A 20245-nucleotide genomic window follows, 5' to 3' on the forward strand; every position below is an offset into this window, starting at 1 on the left:
TCACTGGTTAGAGGACAAAATGTAGAAGCCAGTCAGCTACATTTTGGAGTGATGCATTTAAATTTAGGGGTCACAAAACAAAGGAACACAACACTTATTTGTCATAACTCATCGATATCATGTTGAAATCAACTGTGAGAGAGGAGGGAGATGAGGTTGCACGTCCTGTTAAAACTAACAGCTCAAAAATCACACGGAATCTGGGAAGAATGTGCACATCACCGGTTACTCTAGAAAACAGCTAGCTACATTGTGATTCCAGTGGGTCACCAACGTGGTAAGTGTAACCCAGCTCTTTTTTTGTTAGTCACTTTTTGTTAAAACTCATAAATAGTACTCTTCCATTTCAGAGCCTGGATTTTCCCCCTGAGGCTAATATCCATATCATGTTGAAATCAATAGAACAGGGTGCAAACGTTTAGGCTTCTACATTGTGACATCATTAAAATACTCCTACTACAATGTTAAAACATTCTACATTGTGACATTAATTCATTGATATCATGAAACAACTCCTTCATGTATGTATTTTCTGATGTTTGATCAGATAACTTTTATCAGAGTATCTCTTCCCACATTGAACACAGCTATAAGGTTTCTCTCCTGTGTGTCTCCGCTGGTGTATAGTCAGATAGCTAGATGTCGTAAAACTCTTCCCACATTGATCACAGCTATAAGTTTTCTCTCCTGTGTGTGTTCGCTGGTGTACAGTCAGATAGCAAGATGTATTAAAGCTTTTCCCACATTGATCACAGCTATAAGTTTTCTCTCCTGTGTGTGTTCGCTGGTGTACAGTCAGATAGCAAGATGTAGTAAAACTCTTCCCACATTGATCACAGCTATAAGATTTCTCTCCTGTCTGTGTTTTCTGGTGCATCTTCAAAATATTTGAAACTGAAAATCTTTTTCCACAATCTGAACAGTGGAATGATTTCTCTCCTGTGTGTAGTTTACAGTGGGATTTCAGGGAGCTTGACTGAGTAAAACTCTTCCCACATTGATCACAGCTATAAGGTTTCTCTCCTGTGTGTGTTCTCTGGTGTACTATCAGATTGCTAGATGTAGTAAATCTCTTCCCACATTGATCACAGCTAAAAGGTTTCTCTCCTGTGTGTAGTTTACAATGGGATTTCAGGGAGCTTGACCGAGTAAAACTCTTCCCACATTGATCACAGCTAAAAGGTTCTCTCCTGTGTGTGTTCTCTGGTGTACTATCAGCTGACTAGATGTAGTAAAACTCTTCCCACATTGATTACACCTATAAGGTTTCTCTCCTGTGTGTACTCGCTGATGTATTTTAAGGTCTGATGAATATTTGCAACGTTTCCCACAGTCAGAGCAGCAATGAGATTTCTTCCCTGTGGGTCTCTGCTGGTGTTTATTGAGGTGTTCTGATCTGGAGAGTCTCTTCTCTGCCTCGTCAGCATCATGATGTTGTTGAGGCTCCCCAGAGGATCCACGATAGTCCCGTCTCTCTCCTGTGTGAATCACAAAGTCAGACAGATGGTTAAAGGCCCACAACAGTAGAAATCCACTGTTTATTTGAGGTAAAAGGTGATGCCCAGATCATACCCATGAAGTTATACAACAATTGACATCTGTTAAATTATTTGACAATTAAGACAGTCAACTTAGCAACAATCATATTTTGTCTTATTTTCACATTAGTAGTAACTAGAAATAAGGTATTAAAATTGTTGAAACTCTAAGCAGTGTGCCAGACGACTTTTGGTCTCGAATATAGGCCCCTTTCTGTGTTTTCAAAAATTGCAGCAAGAGGGCAATGCACACACAATTTGATTGCAGAAACTCCTCCCTGCTAATGAGGAAACCACTAGTTATGGATGTAGTATATCTGGTAATGAGGAAACCACTAGTTATGGATGTAGTATATCTGGTAATGAGGAAACCACTAGTTATGGAAGTAGTATACAGTGGGGCAAAAAAGTTTTTAGTCAGCCACCAATTGTGCAAGTTCTCCCACTTAAAAAGATGAGAGGCCTGTAATGTTCATCATAGGTACACTTCAACTATGACAGACAAAATGAGAAGAAAAAAAATCCTGAAAATCACATTGTAGGATTTTTAATGAATTTATTTGCAAATTATGGTGGAAAATAAGTATTTGGTCACCTACAAACAAGCAAGATTTCTGACTCTCACAGACCTGTAACTTCTTCTTTAAGAGGCTCCTCTGTCCTCCACTCGTTACCTGTATTAATGGCACCTGTTTGAACTTGTTATCAGTATAAAAGACACCTGTCCACAACCTCAAACAGTCACACTCCAAACTCCACTATGGCCAAGACCAAAGAGCTGTCAAAGGACACCAGAAACAAAATTGTAGACCTGCACCAGGCTGGGAAGACTGAATCTGCAATAGGCAAGCAGCTTGGTTTGAAGAAATCAACTGTGGGAGCAATTATTAGGAAATGGAAGACATACAAGACCACTGATAATCTCCCTCGATCTGGGGCTCCACACAAGATCTCACCCCGTGGGGTCAAAATGATCACAAGAACGGTGAGCAAAAATCCAAGAACCACACGGGGGACCTAGTGAATGACCTGCAGAGAGCTGGGACCAAAGTAACAAAGCCTACCATCAGTAACACACTACGCCGCCAGGGACTCAAATCCTGCAGTGCCAGACGTGTCCCCCTGCTTAAGCCAGTACATGTCCAGGCCCGTCTGAAGTTTGCTAGAGAGCATTTGGATGATCCAGAAGAGGATTGGGAGAATGTCATATGGTCAGATGAAACCAAAATATAACTTTTTGGTAAAAACTCAACTCGTCGTGTTTGGAGGACAAAGAATGCTGAGTTGCATCCAAAGAACACCATACCTACTGTGAAGCATGGGGGTGGAAACATCATGCTTTGGGGCTGTTTTTCTGCAAAGGGACCAGGACGACTGATCCGTGTAAAGGAAAGAATGAATTGGGCCATGTATCGTGAGATTTTGAGTGAAAACCTCCTTCCATCAGCAAGGGCATTGAAGATGAAACGTGGCTGGGTCTTTCAGCATGACAATGATCCCAAACACACCGCCCGGGCAACGAAGGAGTGGCTTCGTAAGAAGCATTTCAAGGTCCTGGAGTGGCCTAGCCAGTCTCCAGATCTCAACCCCATAGAAAATCTTTGGAGGGAGTTGAAAGTCCGTGTTGCCCAACGACAGCCCCAAAACATCACTGCTCTAGAGGAGATCTGTATGGAGGAATGGGACAAAATACCAGCAACAGTGTGTGAAAACCTTGTGAAGACTTACAGAAAACGTTTGACCTGTGTCATTGCCAACAAAGGGTATATAACAAAGTATTGAGATAAACTTTTGTTATTGACTAAATACTTATTTTCCACCATAATTTGCAAATAAATTCATTAAGAATCCTACAATGTGATTTTCTGGATTTTTTTTTCTCATTTTGTCTGTCATAGTTGAAGTGTACCTATGATGAAAATTACAGGCCTCTCATCTTTTTAAGTGGGAGAACTTGCACAATTGGTGGCTGACTAAATACTTTTTTGCCCCACTGTATCTGGTAATGAGGAAACCACTAGTTATGGATGTAGTATATCTTGTAATGAGTAAACCACTAGTTATGGATGTAGTATATCTTGTAATGAGGAAACCACTAGTTATGGATGTAGTATATCTTGTAATGAGGAAACCACTAGTTATGGATGTAGTATATCTGCTAATGAGGAAACCACTAGTTATGGATGTAGTATATCTGCTAATGAGGAAACCACTAGTTATGGATGTAGTATATCTGCTAATGAGGAAACCACTAGTTATGGATGTAGTATATCTGGTAATGAGGAAACCACTAGTTATGGATGTAGTATATCTTGTAATGAGGAAACCACTAGTTATGGATGTAGTATATCTGCTAATGAGGAAACCACTAGTTATGGATGTAGTATATCTGCTAATGAGGAAACCACTAGTTATGGATGTAGTATATCTGGTAATGAGGAAACCACTAGTTATGGATGTAGTATATCTTGTAATGAGGAAACCACTAGTTATGGATGTAGTATATCTGCTAATGTGGAAACCACTAGTTATGGATGTAGTATATCTGCTAATGAGGAAACCACTAGTTATGGATGTAGTATATCTGCTAATGAGGAAACCACTAGTTATGGATGTAGTATACAGTGCCTTGCGAAAGTATTCGGCCCCCTTGAACTTTTCGACCTTTTGCCACATTTCAGGCTTCAAACATAAAGATATAAAACTGTAATTTTTTGTGAAGAATCAACAACAAGTGGGACACAATCATGAAGTGGAACGAAATTTATTGGATATTTCCAACTTTTTTAACAAATAAAAAACTGAAAAATTGGGCGTACAAAATTATTCAGCCCCCTTAAGTTAATTCTTTGTAGTGCCACCTTTTGCTGCGATTACAGCTGTAAGTCGCTTGGGGTATGTCTCTATCAGTTTTGCACATCGAGAGACTGAAATATTTGCCCATTCCTCCTTGCAAAACAGCTCGAGCTCAGTGAGGTTGGATGGAGAGCGTTTGTGAACAGCAGTTTTCAGTTCTTTCCACAGATTCTCGATTGGATTCAGGTCTGGACTTTGACTTGGCCATTCTAACACCTGGATATGTTTATTTGTGAACCATTCCATTGTAGATTTTGCTTTATGTTTTGGATCATTGTCTTGTTGGAAGACAAATCTCCGTCCCAGTCTCAGGTCTTTTGCAGACTCCATCAGGTTTTCTTCCAGAATGGTCCTGTATTTGGCTCCATCCATCTTCCCATCAATTTTAACCATCTTTCCTGCCCCTGCTGAAGAAAAGCAGGCCCAAACCATGATGCTGCCACCACCATGTTTGACAGTGGGGATGGTGTGTTCAGGGTGATGAGCTGTGTTGCTTTTACGCCAAACATAACGTTTTGCATTGTTGCCAGAAAGTTCGATTTTGGTTTCATCTGACCAGAGCACCTTCTTCCACATGTTTGGTGTGTCTCCCAGGTGGCTAGTGGCAAACGTTAAACGACACTTTTTATGGATATCTTTAAGAAATGGCTTTCTTCTTGCCACTCTTCCATAAAGGCCAGATTTGTGCAGTATACGACTGATTGTTGTCCTATGGACAGAGTCTCCCACCTCAGCTGTAGATCTCTGCAGTTCATCCAGAGTGATCATGGGTCTCTTGGCTGCATCTCTGATCAGTCTTCTCCTTGTATGAGCTGAAAGTTTAGAGGGACGGCCGGGCCTTCGTAGATTTGCAGTGGTCTGATTCTCCTTCCATTTCAATATTATCGCTTGCACAGTGCTCCTTGGGATGTTTAAAGCTTGGGAAATCTTTTCGTATCCAAATCCGGCTTTAAACTTCTCCACAACAGTATCTCGGACCTGCCTGGTGTGTTCCTTGTTCTTCATGATGCTCTCTGCGCTTTAAACGGACCTCTGAGACTATCACAGAGCAGGTGCATTTATACGGAGACTTGATTACACACAGGTGGATTCTATTTATCATCATTAGTCATTTAGGTCAACATTGGATCATTCAGAGATCCTCACTGAACTTCTGGAGAGAGTTCGCTGCACTGAAAGTAAAGGGGCTGAATAATTTAGCACGGCCAATTTTTCAGTTTTTTATTTGTTAAAAAAGTTTGAAATATCCAATAAATTTCGTTCCACTTCATAATTGTTTCCCACTTGTTGTTGATTCTTCACAAAAAAATACAGTTTTATATCTTTATGTTTGAAGCCTGAAATGTGGCAAAAGGTCGAAAAGTTCAAGGGGGCCGAATACATTCGCAAGGCACTGTATCTGGTAATGAGGAAACCACTAGTTATGGATGTAGTATATCTGCTAATGAGGAAACCACTAGTTATGGATGTAGTATATCTGGTAATGAGGAAATCACTAGTTATGGATGTAGTATATCTGGTAATGAGGAAACCACTAGTTATGGATGTAGTATATCTGGTAATGAGGAAACCACTAGTTATGGATGTAGTATATCTGCTAATGAGGAAACCACTAGTTATGGATGTAAGTATATCTGGTAATGAGGAAACCACTATGGTGAGGAAAGATTTTAGTTTTTCACAATGTATTCTGAATATTACAGCGCACTATCAGGACAAGAACAGGAGTGCTACTCAAGGAAACTCACATTAAGTTCTGTGTCTATTCATTAATTCACCACCGTGGGGGAAAACTCAGGGGAGTTCTCATAGGCTGACAGCAAAAATAGCCTCCATTTACAGGTTGCTTATGAGTGCATTTCACATTACTTTTGGATAACTGTAAGGCTCATTTGAATCTCCTACTTAATATGTTTGTGTTATTGTCGCAAATCAACTAATTTATACTTAATAAACACTTCAACCAGTAAAATGCTCTTTAGCTAGCTTTGCCATCAGCCTGAAACTGAGGGTTTGTACATTAAGTGTTTAACAAATTGGCCCATAACTTCACCTAGCAACAACATAGACCTACTGTAGGACCCATAACTTCACCTAACAATAACATAGACCTACTGTAGGACCCATAACTTCACCTAACAATAACATAGACCTACTGTAGGACCCATAACTTCACCTAACAATAACATAGACCTACTGTAGGACCCATAACTTCACCTAACAACAACATATACCTACTGTAGGACCCATAACTTCACCTAACAACAACATAGACCTAGGACTATAAATCATTTAATATTTCAGGTGAAACATGGACACTAAAATGTCTTTGTCGTGACATTTCATAACCTGATCCCCAGATAATTTTGTGAATAATCCCACTAGGCTACTCTGTAATGTGTTGTCATTCTAAATGTCCTGAATAAAGGAAAATAGCTCTGTGTGTTGTACAATAGCCTATCCATCAAGGAACATTTCTCTACACATTATGAGCTAATTATCTCTGTGTCCAAACAGACTAACGAGACCCTACAGTAAATCAAGCAGACAATAACACATTATAAACATCAATTTGTTAGGGATGTTGGATCCAACATGGAGCACGGCATAACTGTCTTTATCAGAGTAATGAATGAAAAAGCACTTTAGTTAATTTTTTTTATTTAACCTTTATTTAACCAGTTAGGCCAGTTCTCATTTACAACTGCGACCTGGCCAAGATAAAACAAGGCAGTGCGACAAAAAAACAACAACACATGGGATAAACAAAAGTAGTCAATAACAATAGAAAAATCTATATACAGTGTGTGCAAATGGAGTAAGGAGGTAAGGCAATAAATAGGCCATAGTAGTGAAGTAATTACAATTTAGCAAATTAACACTGGAGTGATAGATGTGCAGATGATGATGTGTAAGTAGAAATACTGGTGTGCAAAAGGGAGAAAAAAATATAAATAAAAACAATATGGGGATATGGTAGGTAGTTGGATGGGCTATTTACAGATGGGCTATGTACAGCTGCAGTGATCGGTAAGCTGCTCAGATAGCTGATTTTTAAAGTTAGTGAGGTGAATATAAGTCTCCAGCTTCAGCAATTTTTGCAATTCGTTCCAGTCACTGGCAGCAGAGAACTGGAAGGAAAGGCGGCCAAAGGAGGTGTTGGCTTTGGGGATGACCAGTGAGATATACCTGCTGGAGCGCGTGCTATTGGTGGGTGTTGCTATGGTGACCAGTGAGCTGAGATAAGGTGGAGCTTTTACTAGCAAAGACATATAGATGACCTGGAGCAAATGGGTCTGGCGACGAATATGTAGCGAGGGTCAGCCGACGAGAGCATACAGGTCTCAGTGGTGGGTGGTATATGGTGCTTTGGTGACAAAACGGACTTTTCTGTAGTTGTTATATCCCTGTATTGCTACTGCTGTATCAAAGGAATTATCTAAGTGAGTTTCAGAGATGAGCACTACAGTGCATTCCAAATTCAATAGGCAGGCTAGTAAACAAAAGTTTCCAAAGAAAAACTTTTCCAGAAAATGTCAAAACGTATAATGCCCGTCCAAGAGACTGTCGACCAATCGCATTTCACATTGTGATGCTGTGACACACAGTTCCTAAGCTAATTGTCACAAAATCTCTTTTAAAAGCCCGGGGGAACACAAGTAAGCTTCATTCACCAGAAGTCATGCATGCTAGCCAACGTTAGTCAGGAGGCTCTTTAGTCTAGCTAGGTTAGGTAGGGCTGGGCAATATGGACAACATTTTCACGATATTTTTTTATTCAAAAAGTTGGTGAAGCAGCAACTGTACTGGAATGAGAACAATATAGATGCTACTTCGAGAACACAAACTCTCATCTTTCACAGCAAAGAGCAGGGAGTCCAGGGGATCACTGGAGGAGAAATGGAGGAAGCATTGTGGGATTCTCTTGGTGTGAGTACAGTTGTGCAGACTGAGTGGATGATGGTGAAGAACAGTGACTCTGTACAGTTGGTGAGACTGAGTGGATGATGGTGAAGAACAGTGACACTGTACAGTTGTTGAGACTGAGTGGACGATGGTAAAGAACAGTGACTCTGTACAGTTGTTGAGACTGAGTGGACGATGGTGAATAACAGTGGAGTGAAAGGGGCTAAAGTTGGTAATGAACAGCAGTTTATGGTTGGAGTGGGAATCATCAGCAAGGATGGTTTTTTGGGTGACCCGTTAGAGGTCTCAAAGATGGTGAAGGATGAATTGGGTAAAGTGGAATCGGTTCGAGTGACCAGGAGCGGTCTGATGCTGATTGTGTGTCAACAGCACAAAAGGAGAAGCTCTGTGACTTAACAAGATGTGGACGTACGATGTGAAAAGCTATGACTTTCAGAGTAGGGCACCGGTTAAAAGTGTCATCTCTGGTGTTGCGTTGGACATAGAGGCTGGGTGGTTTAGGGATAACATTCCAGGTATACGCACGTCAATAAAATGAATGATAGCAGGAAGGTTTTACTGTCGTTTGGTGAACTGATTCTCCCATCTTATGTATAACCTGGGTATGTGAGATATGCGGTGAGACCCTATGTACAGAAGCCGCTGCGGTGTTACAATTGTAAAAGTTTGGACACGTGGCAAGTGTTTGTCCAAGGAATAAATATGTCGTAGTTGAAGAGTCAGATGAAGCATGTTGTTGTAATTGTGATGGGAATCACGTTCCCAAGATCCTGGAGTGCCCTGTACGGATGAAGGATGTCACAGTAGCTAGGATCAGGACCATCCAGCAGGTGTCCTATGTGCAGGCAGTGAAAATAGCTGAAGGAGTGAGTAGAGAGAAGGTAGTGGATGTCCCACAGTCTGCAGTGAAGCCATGCAGGAGAAGGATCCCAACACACTAATAGTGTAGAAGGTGGACTGAGTTGTGTTTATAGTGCAAGTGAGAAATTGCACTAGTCAAACTGTTTATTTTGTATTCTATAATTTTAATTAGAATGATTTGTTCTTTCAAAAAAAAATTTTGGGGGGTATTTTTTACAACCCCGTACAGTAGGTGGCAGCAATACACCTGATGAGTGTAGTCTGACAATAAACCTCAGCGAAGAAGAAGACATGGTAAGAACCAAAGTGTTGGTCAGTGTTTCCAGATGACCCTAATTAGTTGTTACATTACATGTTTTCATACTTCATGTAGCCGGCTAGCTAGCCAACATATTCAAACTTCTTATTCCTCTCTGATAAGATACCGCTGCACAAACATGCTTATCTATGCCTACACCAGCACTGGCACTGGCACCAGGCAGTATTAGCCAGCTACATTTGACTCTTAATACATTTAGCAAGCTAGCTAGCGATTAGCATTAGCGGCTAACATTATTTTAGCAACACCTTGCTAAGAAAAGACAAATGTTCGCCTTCAATGTAATGGCATGAAAATAATTGCGAGAATATTATACAATGACTTATCAACAGCTCTAACAATTTGACCCCCACAGGAAATCTTCACTGGCAGTTATAGAAAGACCCATTTACCATCTAGCCATTGATTCTTGAAGAATATAACTTATAAATGCCTCAAATGATTCAACTGTATTACCCCATCAGAAACCAAAACATGAGCTCGTATAAGGCCACTGTTTGTATGGCTGAGGAGTAGGGTCGATCCAAGCGTTCTGACCTCACAAAGACAGTAAAGCACCTAAGCTAACTGGCTACCGTTGGATAGCTTGCTAGACACAAATGAGAAAAAACCTCATTCCCATTTTACTTGCCCTAGCAGAGCTGGTTAGGCTGTTTTCATGGTATCCAGAGCGTTGGTGACTAACTGTGCTGCTCGCAACAATTTAATTTGAGCTTTTTTTAACGTTTACTGACACCTGGACATATTCAACGGGTGTTGAGCACTAGTAAATTCTTCAGTAATTCTAAGCTCCGGTACACTCAGACGAGAGTGCTCTGAAATCGGAGTAGAGAGCCAGAGCGAATTTAGGAACGCACCCGAATTAACAATGTCCACTGAGAAAGCACACGACCCCTTGGCTAAGAATGATGTGAATAATCAAGTCAATAAACGTTGGGTAGATAGTTAGAATATAGTTAATATACTGGTAAGTTTGATGTATAAGTAGCCATCTAACGTTAGTGTCACAACATCCACAGAAGGGGGCGCCTCTCCTCGGTCGAGCGGCGCTCGGCGGTCGTCGTCGCCGGCCTACTAGCTGCCACCGATCTGTGTTTCAGTGTCTATTAGTTATGTCTGTTTTTGTTTGCAGCTGTTTTGTGTTTGTCATTAGTGGGGGGGTTATTTAGTCTGTCTGTGTTTAGCTAGGATTTGTGCGGGATTGTTCGTTGTTACGTGTGGTGTTACTTATATTATATAGGCATTAGGGTTGCCGGGCTGCGCCCCGTCTGCCTTTTGAGCGGAGCTTCTTTTTGTAATTTTTCCTGACTGTTATGCTCCCAGCCGTATGTGAAACTTACCCGTGGATTTATTAAATTAAGATTGTTCCAACGGACCTCAGTCTCCTGCGCTTGACTCACTCCTTAAACTGTTCATTCCGCTCGTGACAGAATCCCGCACCGCTTATGGAGTCAGCAGGGACAGGAACATTGTCAATGGAGGAACAAGTCGGCCAACACGCCAGCCTCCTCCAGCGACTGGGCATGGCCATGGACCAGGTGCTGACCCAATTGGAGAGCTGGGAGCGAGTCGCTCCATCACCCCCACCGGGACCAATTCATCACCCAGAGCCCCCTGTCGACCACATGTATGTCTCTGTTTTCTTCCCTGAGTTTTCCCCTCACTCCCAGTATAAGGCACTAGTCGATTCAGGCGCAGCTGGAGTTTCATGGACCGAAGTGTTGCTGATAAGTTAGGGATTCCCCTGGTTAAACTGGACAAACCCTTCCCCGTGCACGCGTTAGATAGTCGACCACTAGGGTCTAGCCAAGTAAGGGAGGAAACAGTGCCACTGGTCATGGTAACGCAGGGGGGTCATGAGGAACGTATCAGCCTGTTCCTTATTGATTCCCCGGCATTTCCGGTGGTGCTGGGACTTCCCTGGCTAGCTTCTCACAATCCTCAGATTTCATGGGGGCAGAGGGCTCTTAAGGGGTGGTCGAGGGAGTGCTCAGGTAGGTGTATAGGAGTTTCCATCGGTGCAACCACGGTGGAGAGTCCAGACCAAGTCTCCACTGTACACATCCCCTCTGAATATGCCGATTTGGCTATCGCCTTCAGTAAAACGAAGGCGACTCAATTACCACCCCATCGACAGGGGGATTGTGTGATAAACCTCCAGGCTGGCGCAGCCCTTCCTAAAAGTCACGTGTACCCTCTGTCGCAGGAGGAGACAGTGGCTATGGAGACATAAGTCACTGAATCCTTGAGACAGGGATACATTCGGCCATCTAAATCACCCGTCTCCTCGAGTTTCTTTTTTGTGAAGAAGAAGGGAGGAGGCCTGCGCCCGTGCATTGACTATAGAGGTCTAAATTATATCACAGTGGGGTTCAGTTACCCACTACCTCTCATTGCTACGGCCGTGGAGTCATTTCACGGGGCGCGCTTTTTCACCAAACTAGATCTCAGGAGCGCGTATAACCTGGTGCGTATCCGAGATGGAGACGAGTGGAAGACCGCATTTAGTACCACATCGGGCCATTATGAGTACCTCGTCATGCCATATGGGTTAAAGAATGCTCCCGCCGTCTTCCAATCCTTTGTGGACGAGGTTCTCAGGGACATGCTCGGGCAGGGGGTGGTGGTGTACATCGATGACATCTTGATCTACTCCGCTACTCGCGCCGCGCATGTGGCTCTGGTGCGTAAAGTGCTTGGGCGGCTGCTGGAGCATGACCTATACGTCAAGGCTGAGAAATGTGAGTTCTTTCAACAAGCCGTTTCTTTTCTGGGATATCGCATTTCCACCACAGGGGTGGTGATGGAAGATGACCGCGTTACGGCTGTGCGTAATTGGCCGACCCCTACCACTGTGAAGGAGGTGCAGCGGTTCTTGGGGTTTGCCAATTATTACCGGAGGTTTATCGTGGCAGCTCCCATTACCTCACTGATGAAGGGGGGTCCGGTGCAATTGCGGTGGTCGGCAGAGGCGGACAGAGCCTTCCGTCGTCTGAAGGTTCTGTTTACCAACGCTCCGGTGCTGGCGCATCCGGATCCCTCTTTGCCATTCATAGTGGAGGTGGACGCGTCCGAGGCTGGGGTGAGAGCTGTGCTTTCGCAGCGTTCGGGCGCTCCTCCGAAGCTCCGCCCCTGCGCATTCTTTTCTAAGAAGCTGAGCCCGGCGGAGCGCAACTATGATGTGGGGGACAGGGAGTTGTTAGCCGTGGTCAAGGCTTTGACAGTGTGGAGACATTGGCTTGAGGGGGCACGTCATCCTTTTCTCATCTGGACCGACCACCGTAACCTGGAGTACATCCGGGCAGCGAGGAGACTTAATCCTCGTCAAGCCAGGTGGGCCATGTTCTTTATGAGGTTTCAGTTCACCCTTTTGTACATTCCGGGTTCTCGGCCCCGGAAGGCCGACGCACTGTCACGTCTCTACGACACCGAGGAGCGGACCATCGATCCTACTCCCATACTCCCGGCTTCCTGTCTGGTGGCACCGGTGGTGTGGGAGGTGGATGCGGACATCGAGCGGGCGGGTCGGTTCGAACACACTCCACCTCAATGTCCCGCGGGTCGGAAGTTCGTTCCGTTGGGTGTCCGCGATCGCTTGATCCGATGGGCCCACACTTTACCCTCCTCGGGTCACCCTGGGGTGGAACGGACAGTGCGAGGCCTGAGGGGGAAGTACTGGTGGCCCACCTTGGTAGAGGATGTAACACACTATGTCTCTTCCTGTTCGGTGTGCGCCCAGTGCAAGGCTCCTAGGCACCTGCCTCGAGGGAAATTACAGCCCCTCCCCGTTCCACAACGACCTTGGTCTCACCTCTCGGTGGATTTCCTTACGGATCTCCCGCCATCTCAGGGAAATACTACGATCCTGGTTGTTGTGGATCGGTTCTCGAAGTCCTGCCGTCTGCTTCCGTTGCCCGGTCTTCCTACGGCCCTACAGACCGCGGAGGCCCTATTCACCCACGTCTTCCGGCACTACGGGGTGCCCGAGGATATCGTATCTGATCGGGGTCCCCAGTTCACGTCCAGGGTGTGGAGGTCGTTTATGGAGAGGCTGGGGGTCTCGGTCAGCCTGACCTCGGGTTTCCACCCCGAGAGTAATGGGCAGGTAGAGCGCATTAACCAGGATGTAGGCAGGTTTCTGCGGTCATATTGCCAGGACCGGCCAGGGGAGTGGGCGCGGTTCGTACCCTGGGCCGAGATGGCCCAGAATTCTCAGCGCCACTCCTCTACTAACCTGTCACCCTTCCAGGTCGTGTTGGGGTATCAGCCGGTCCTGGTGCCATGGCAACAGAGCCAGACAGAGGCTCCTGCGGTGGAGGAATGGGTCCAGCGCTCTAGGGAAACCTGGAATGCAGTCCAGGAGTGTATAAAGAAGGCTGGAGAACGACACAAAGAGAGCGCTGACCGCCACCGCAGTGAAGCCCCCGTGTTTAACCCGGGGGATAGAGTCTGGCTCTCGACCCGGAACCTGCCCCTCCGCCTGCCCTGCCGGAAGCTGGGTCCGCGATTTGTGGGGCCATTCAAAGTCCTGAGGAGAATAAACGAGGTGTGTTATAGGTTACAACTTCCTACATATTACCGTATTAACCCCTCGTTTCATGTGTCTCTCCTCAGGCCGGTGGTAGCTGGTCCGCTGCAGGACGCTGAGGTGCGGGAGGTCCCCCCACCCCCCCTGGACATCGGAGGGGCCCCGGCATACACAGTCCGGGCCATCTTGGACTCCCGACGTCGGGTGGGGGGCCTACAGTACCTTGTGGACTGGGAGGGGTATGGTCCGGAGGAGAGGTGCTGGGTCCCGGCGAGGGACATTCTGGATCCAGCCATGTTGCGGAATTTCCACAACCTCCGCCCGGATCGCCCAGCGCCTCACCCTCCGGGTCGTCCTCGAGGCCGGCGTCGGCGCGCTGCGGGACCCGCGCGTCAGGGGAGGGGTACTGTCACAACATCCACAGAAGGGGGCGCCTCTCGGTCGAGCGGCGCTCGGCGGTCGTCGTCGCCAGCCTACTAGCTGCCACCGATCTGTGTTTCAGTGTCTATTAGTTATGTCTGTTTTTGTTTGCACCTGTTTTGTGTTTGTCATTAGTGGGGGGGTTATTTAGTCTGTCTGTGTTTAGCTAGGATTTGTGCGGGATTGTTCGTTGTTACATGTGGTGTTACTTATATTATATAGGCATTAGGGTTGCCGGGCTGCGCCCCGTCTGCCTTTTGAGCGGAGCTTCTTTTTGTCATTTTTCCTGACTGTTATGCTCCCAGCCGTATGTGAAACTTACCCGTGGATTTATTAAATTAAGATTGTTCCAACGGACCACAGTCTCCTGCGCTTGACTCACTCCTTAAACTGTTCATTCCGCTCGTGACAGTTAGGTAGCTACAGTTGAAGTCGGAGGTTTACATACACTTTAGCCAAATAAATTTAAACTCAGTTTTTCACAATTCCTGACATTTAATCCTAGTAAAAAGTCCATGTCTTAGGTCAGTTAGGATCACCACTTTATTTTAAGAATGTGAAATGTCAGAATAATAGTAGAGAGAATGATTTATTTCAGCTTTTATTTCTTTCATCACATTCCCAGTTGGTCAGAAGTTTACATACACTCAATGAGTATTTGGTAACATTGCCTTTAAATTGTTTAAAGCAGTTCATTTGTATCCACTCTCTCGTCGGACTTCGGCTGCATATTTTCCCCAAAAAATTATAATCTGAAAATAGTTGAAGCCCCGCCCATTTCCTGAAGAATTGCATTATGGGCCCTAAAAGCACAGAAATAGTGTCCTCTAAATATATACTTCGTATTTTGGCGACTGTAGTACGACATCCGGGAACTTTTGGCATACTAACTATATCCATACTATGACAAATAAGCATAATATATAGTATGGTTAGTATGAGTATTCAAACACAGCTCAAGTCTCTGGGCAGCCATTTTGTTTCTGTTTTAAAACTAGGTTGCCCCTTTAAACAAGCCACACAATCAATCAACCAATCTGCAGTCCAAACAATAACAAAGCTGTAATTCCACCACTGTTTTGGTAATAAGATGATGGATGGGGCTGGAGAAATGTAACTACTCTCAAATTCATAGACAGACCTATGGATGCAAGGACTGACCATCCATGATATCAACATTATAGTTTTAAACATGTTGAGGCTATACAGTGTTGGTTTACATTGTTTCTAGACATTGGAGTAAAAAAAAGCTTATTTGGGGTTCTGATGGGGTACAACAGTTGAACTAAGCTCATGAGGCATGTGTTATATTCTTCAAGAATCAATAGCTATAAATAAATTATTTAAAAGTCCCACCTACGTAACAGCCAGTTGAATCCTGTGGCGCGATTTTCAAATACCTTAAAAATCCTATTACTTCAATTTCTCAAACATATGACTATTTTACAGCTATTTAAAGACAAGACTCTCGTTAATCTAACCACACTGTCCGATTTCAAAAAGGCTTTAGAACGAAAGCAAAACATTAGATTATGTCAGCAGAGTACACAGCCAGAAATAATCAGACACCCATTTTTCAAGCTAGCATATAATGTCACAAAAACCCAGAAGACAGCTAAATGCAGCACTAACCTTTGATGATCTTCATCAGATGACAATCCTAGGACATTATGTTATACAATAAATGCATGTTTTGTTCAATCAAGTTCATATTTATATAAAAAAAACAGCTTTTTACATTAGCATGTGACGTTCAGAACTAGCATACCCCCCGCAAACTTCCGGGGAATTTACTAACAATTTACTAAATTACTCACGATAAACGTTCACAAAAAAGCATAACAATTATTTTAAGAATTATAGATACAGAACTCCTCTATGCACTCGATATGTCCGATTTTAAAATAGCTTTTTGGTGAAAGCACATTTTGCAATATTCTAAGTACATAGCCCAGCCATCACGGGCTAGCTATTTAGACACCCGGCAAGTTTAGCCTTCACCAAAATCAGATTTACTATTATAAAAGTTTGATTACCTTTTGTTGTCTTCGTCAGAATGCACTCCCAGGACTGCTACTTCAATAACAAATGTTGGTTTGGTCCAAAATAATCCATCGTTATATCCGAATAGCGGCGTTTTGTTCGTGCGTCCCAGACACTATCCGAAATGGTAAATCAGGGTCGTGCGCATGGCGCAATTCGTGACAAAAAATTTGTAAATATTCCATTACCGTACTTCGAAGCATGTCAACCGCTGTTTAAAATCCATTTTTATGCAATTTATCTCGTAAAAAAGCGATAATATTCCGACCGGGAATCTCCTTTTCGGCAAACCGAGGAAAAATCACAAAGACGGGGGCGGCCAGGGCACGCGCCTAATGCCCATTGTCCCTTGATCGGCCACTTGAGAAAGGCGATAATGTGTTTCAGCCTGGGGCTGGGATGACGACATTCAGGTTTTTCCCGGGCTTTGAGAGCCTATTGGAGCCGTGGGAAGTGTCACATTATAGCAGAGATCCTTTGTAATTGAATGAGATGTCAAAGAAAGACAATAAATGGTCAGACAGGCCACTTCCTGTAAAGGAATCTCTCAGGTTTTGACCTGCCATTTGAGTTCTGTTATACTCACAGACACCATTCAAACAGTTTTAGAAACTTTGGAGTGTTTTCTATCCAAAGCCAATAATTATATGCATATTCTAGTTACTGGGCAGGAGTAGTAACCAGATGAAATCGGGTACGTTTTTTATCCAGCCGTGTCAATACTGCCCCCTAGCCCTAACAGGTTAAGATATAAACCGAACGTTTTGATGGCTTGTTTAGTTTAAATTGAAGAGACAGTTACCGAAATCTAATGAATTATAATGAGCGGATAGGTTTAAAGGGAGTAGTATTAAGTATTATATAAATTTGGCGATTTACATGGTACATATAAGGTCATAGACATTTCATAAGTGTGAAGCCGAAAGAGAGATACAGTTGTAACATTGGTTTTAATCTTACGATAAAGGTAAGGCAGAACGCTGTTTGAAAAGAGGTAATCACTGGGCTATGTTTGGCGGGAAAGAAGCATTTTGTGATGTGATAAATTCTGGTTATTGATTCGTGGTATTGATTGTTTAGTAATACCAGTGAATTGAACATTGCATGGAAAAAATATCAAGTCATTAAAGTGAATTACAGGTGGAGTTAATTTTATTTTTACCGGGACGGTGCACATTAAACACAGTTGTGTATAATGGCAGGGTATTCCTAGCAAACAGAATGGGCCGGTTTGCAGATAAACTGAAGGGGTTTTAACGTTTTAAGCAATCTTGGGTCAAATTAGTAAAATAGTACGTTAAAATATGGGGTTTCATAGATTGGAAGTAAAGTATTTTATCCAAGGGTAGTGTATGCGCAATTAAAGTACACAGAACCGTTGAGGAAGTTTAAAACAAATTATTAATGATTTGAGGAAGTACAGTGCAGTTATTATTAGGTTTTGTTTGTAGCTAACGTTTGGGTTTCGGAATCGGTGTAGTATGAGGAAATGCTGACCAAGTGGTTATTTTATGGAAAAGGAGCGCTTAGCTAGCTTTGGGAAAAATTCCTAGGGACAGGATATCTTAAAGTGGTATACACACATGGCATTTTGAAGTTTTGTTTTCTGAGTTTTAATTAAGCACGTGAAATTATTTTAATAGGGAATGTTCTGGGAACCTGGGATACAAAATGTAGATAAAAGTTATTAGCCTTCATTTGTCTAATATAGTAAGAAATACGGTTCTGAAAGGGTGGTATGACTTTTGACCCCTCTGGTGACTTTTCCTTTTGTGGTCTGATCAGCCGCAATGAAAAGCCATTTGGATGGTCAATTTAAGGTCATTTGTGATACTGACTTTAAGGACATTTGGAGAACTGATAAATATGATGGAGTTAAAGTTCTTAGACACAATTGATAATTTGAACCAATGAGAAGACAAAATGACGATAAGGGTAGAATAATTTTTGTTTGTGGAGTAGTTCAGATTAGTCATTTTGACCTGATTATGTTATGTGAATATCGTTTGATAATTAGGGGTACTTTTTACATTATCTAGATAAGTTTATTTTCCCTTAGGAAGTCAGCTGGGGTTGTATTCAGTGAAAGAGATTTAACACAACAAGACTGTGGAATTAATATAATAGTAATATTATATTTTGTTCTTAAATAAGGTTAATAAGAGTAGACTTTTGTCAACAAGACAGGAATATATGTCATCTGTAGGTGATCCAGGATCATTGAGGGCATCAAGATAAATTTAAGTAGCTATGTAATAAGACAATGAGACATTTAGTACTCCCCTGCACTGCTGAGACCTTGATGGGTTGGAAGTTGGAGGAGAGCATAAGCAAGGAAGAGAAGATAAAAGTGAAACAGAAGAATTAGATAACGGTTAGTGAGTGGAGACCAGCATAGTTAAATTATAAACGGGTGAGGACAGAAATGACACTGGGAGAGACAGAAAAGACATAAGAATAGAAGATAGAAGGATAATTTAGTTAGGTTCGTTTAGTTAGGATATTAATTAATGGAGAGACTATCGGCTCCATAAGCATGTATTTTAGTTTTGATTTTAAGGTATGTTTGGTAAAATTCGCTAGGAAAAGATATGATAATTTTGTTGAAAGTAGTTGTTAAATCTTAAAGAAGATAAGACATTTGATAGAGAATTGTTACAGGGTAGCTAAGGATGAATGCCCCAGGGAGAATTGGACAGGCGGAAAATGAAATGGAGCAATCCTATTAGAGAAGGGCTGACATAAGGATAATTTACTAACCTTACCAAAGACACTGTCTAGATATGCAGCAAAATTGATACATGGCTTGAGCCATGTATAAATAGGGGGAGTATGGTAGAGCAGGCGATAGAACAGGATAGGATGTTACTAGAATAAAAACATTTTTGTAGAATATCCATTCCAACATTTGGAAATGGACTTATTGAAATATTCCGAATTAAGGGGCAGAAGGGGTGTTTAAAAATAGCATAAGCATAGCAAATGGGTAGAAGCGTTCCCAATTTACTTGGTGGAAATGATTATGGTAGCTAGAATATTAGGACAAGATACTATCCCTAGAGCTGGGTTAAGGGGATCCATCTCTTTAAATTATGGATGACATTTTAGCTAATCAGGTAGAGCCTATAGAATGCCAGAGTTAGAGAGACCAGAACAGGTAGACATAGAAGTTGAAGAAATACTAGCAGAGCACATGAGAAGACTGTTTGTTAACCAAACCCGTATGTCCAAGATTTTGTGTCCAACAGGTGAATTACAGGAGAAGGTGATTCACTCAATCCAACTAGGAGACTGGGTGTGGACCCAGTCCCTGAGGAGAAAAGACTGGAAGCAGCCCCGTGGGGAAGGCCCATACCAGGTGCTGTTAAACCATTGCCTTTGCCATTAGGAAAGCTGAGAGAGTCACTTGGGTCCACGTTATCCACTGCAAGAAGGTATGTACACATATGAGCACTGCTGATCACACATAGAGTTAGGAGAAGAACCGAGAACCAATAAGGTCCGGGGGTTACCTCCTTAACGAAGATTTCCTATCCCGACCGTTCATCACTGTGTGTGCTCCTAGAGGTGTGAGTATGGGGTGGTACCAAGCAGAGAGACTAAGGGCAGGAGAGGGTTGACAGTTTTTGGGAAGAGTAGAAACTCTGAGCTGCATCATAATCTAATCTTACTGATACATTCAGATCCACCACCTTCTGGTACTAATCATAGGATACAGTTGTCATTGAGAAGAAGTAGAAGATAAACTATATA

General features: G+C 43.0%; 1 pseudogene; it reads right to left on the reverse strand.

The window, feature by feature from the left end:
* Positions 1-517: 517 nt before the first annotated feature.
* Positions 518-20245, reverse strand: part of LOC123732779 (zinc finger protein 2 homolog) — a 70329-nt pseudogene continuing 50601 nt past the window's right edge.

Source organism: Salmo salar, chromosome ssa02 (genome assembly GCF_905237065.1).
Source record: "Salmo salar chromosome ssa02, Ssal_v3.1, whole genome shotgun sequence".
In the NCBI taxonomy this organism is placed as follows: domain Eukaryota; kingdom Metazoa; phylum Chordata; class Actinopteri; order Salmoniformes; family Salmonidae; genus Salmo; species Salmo salar.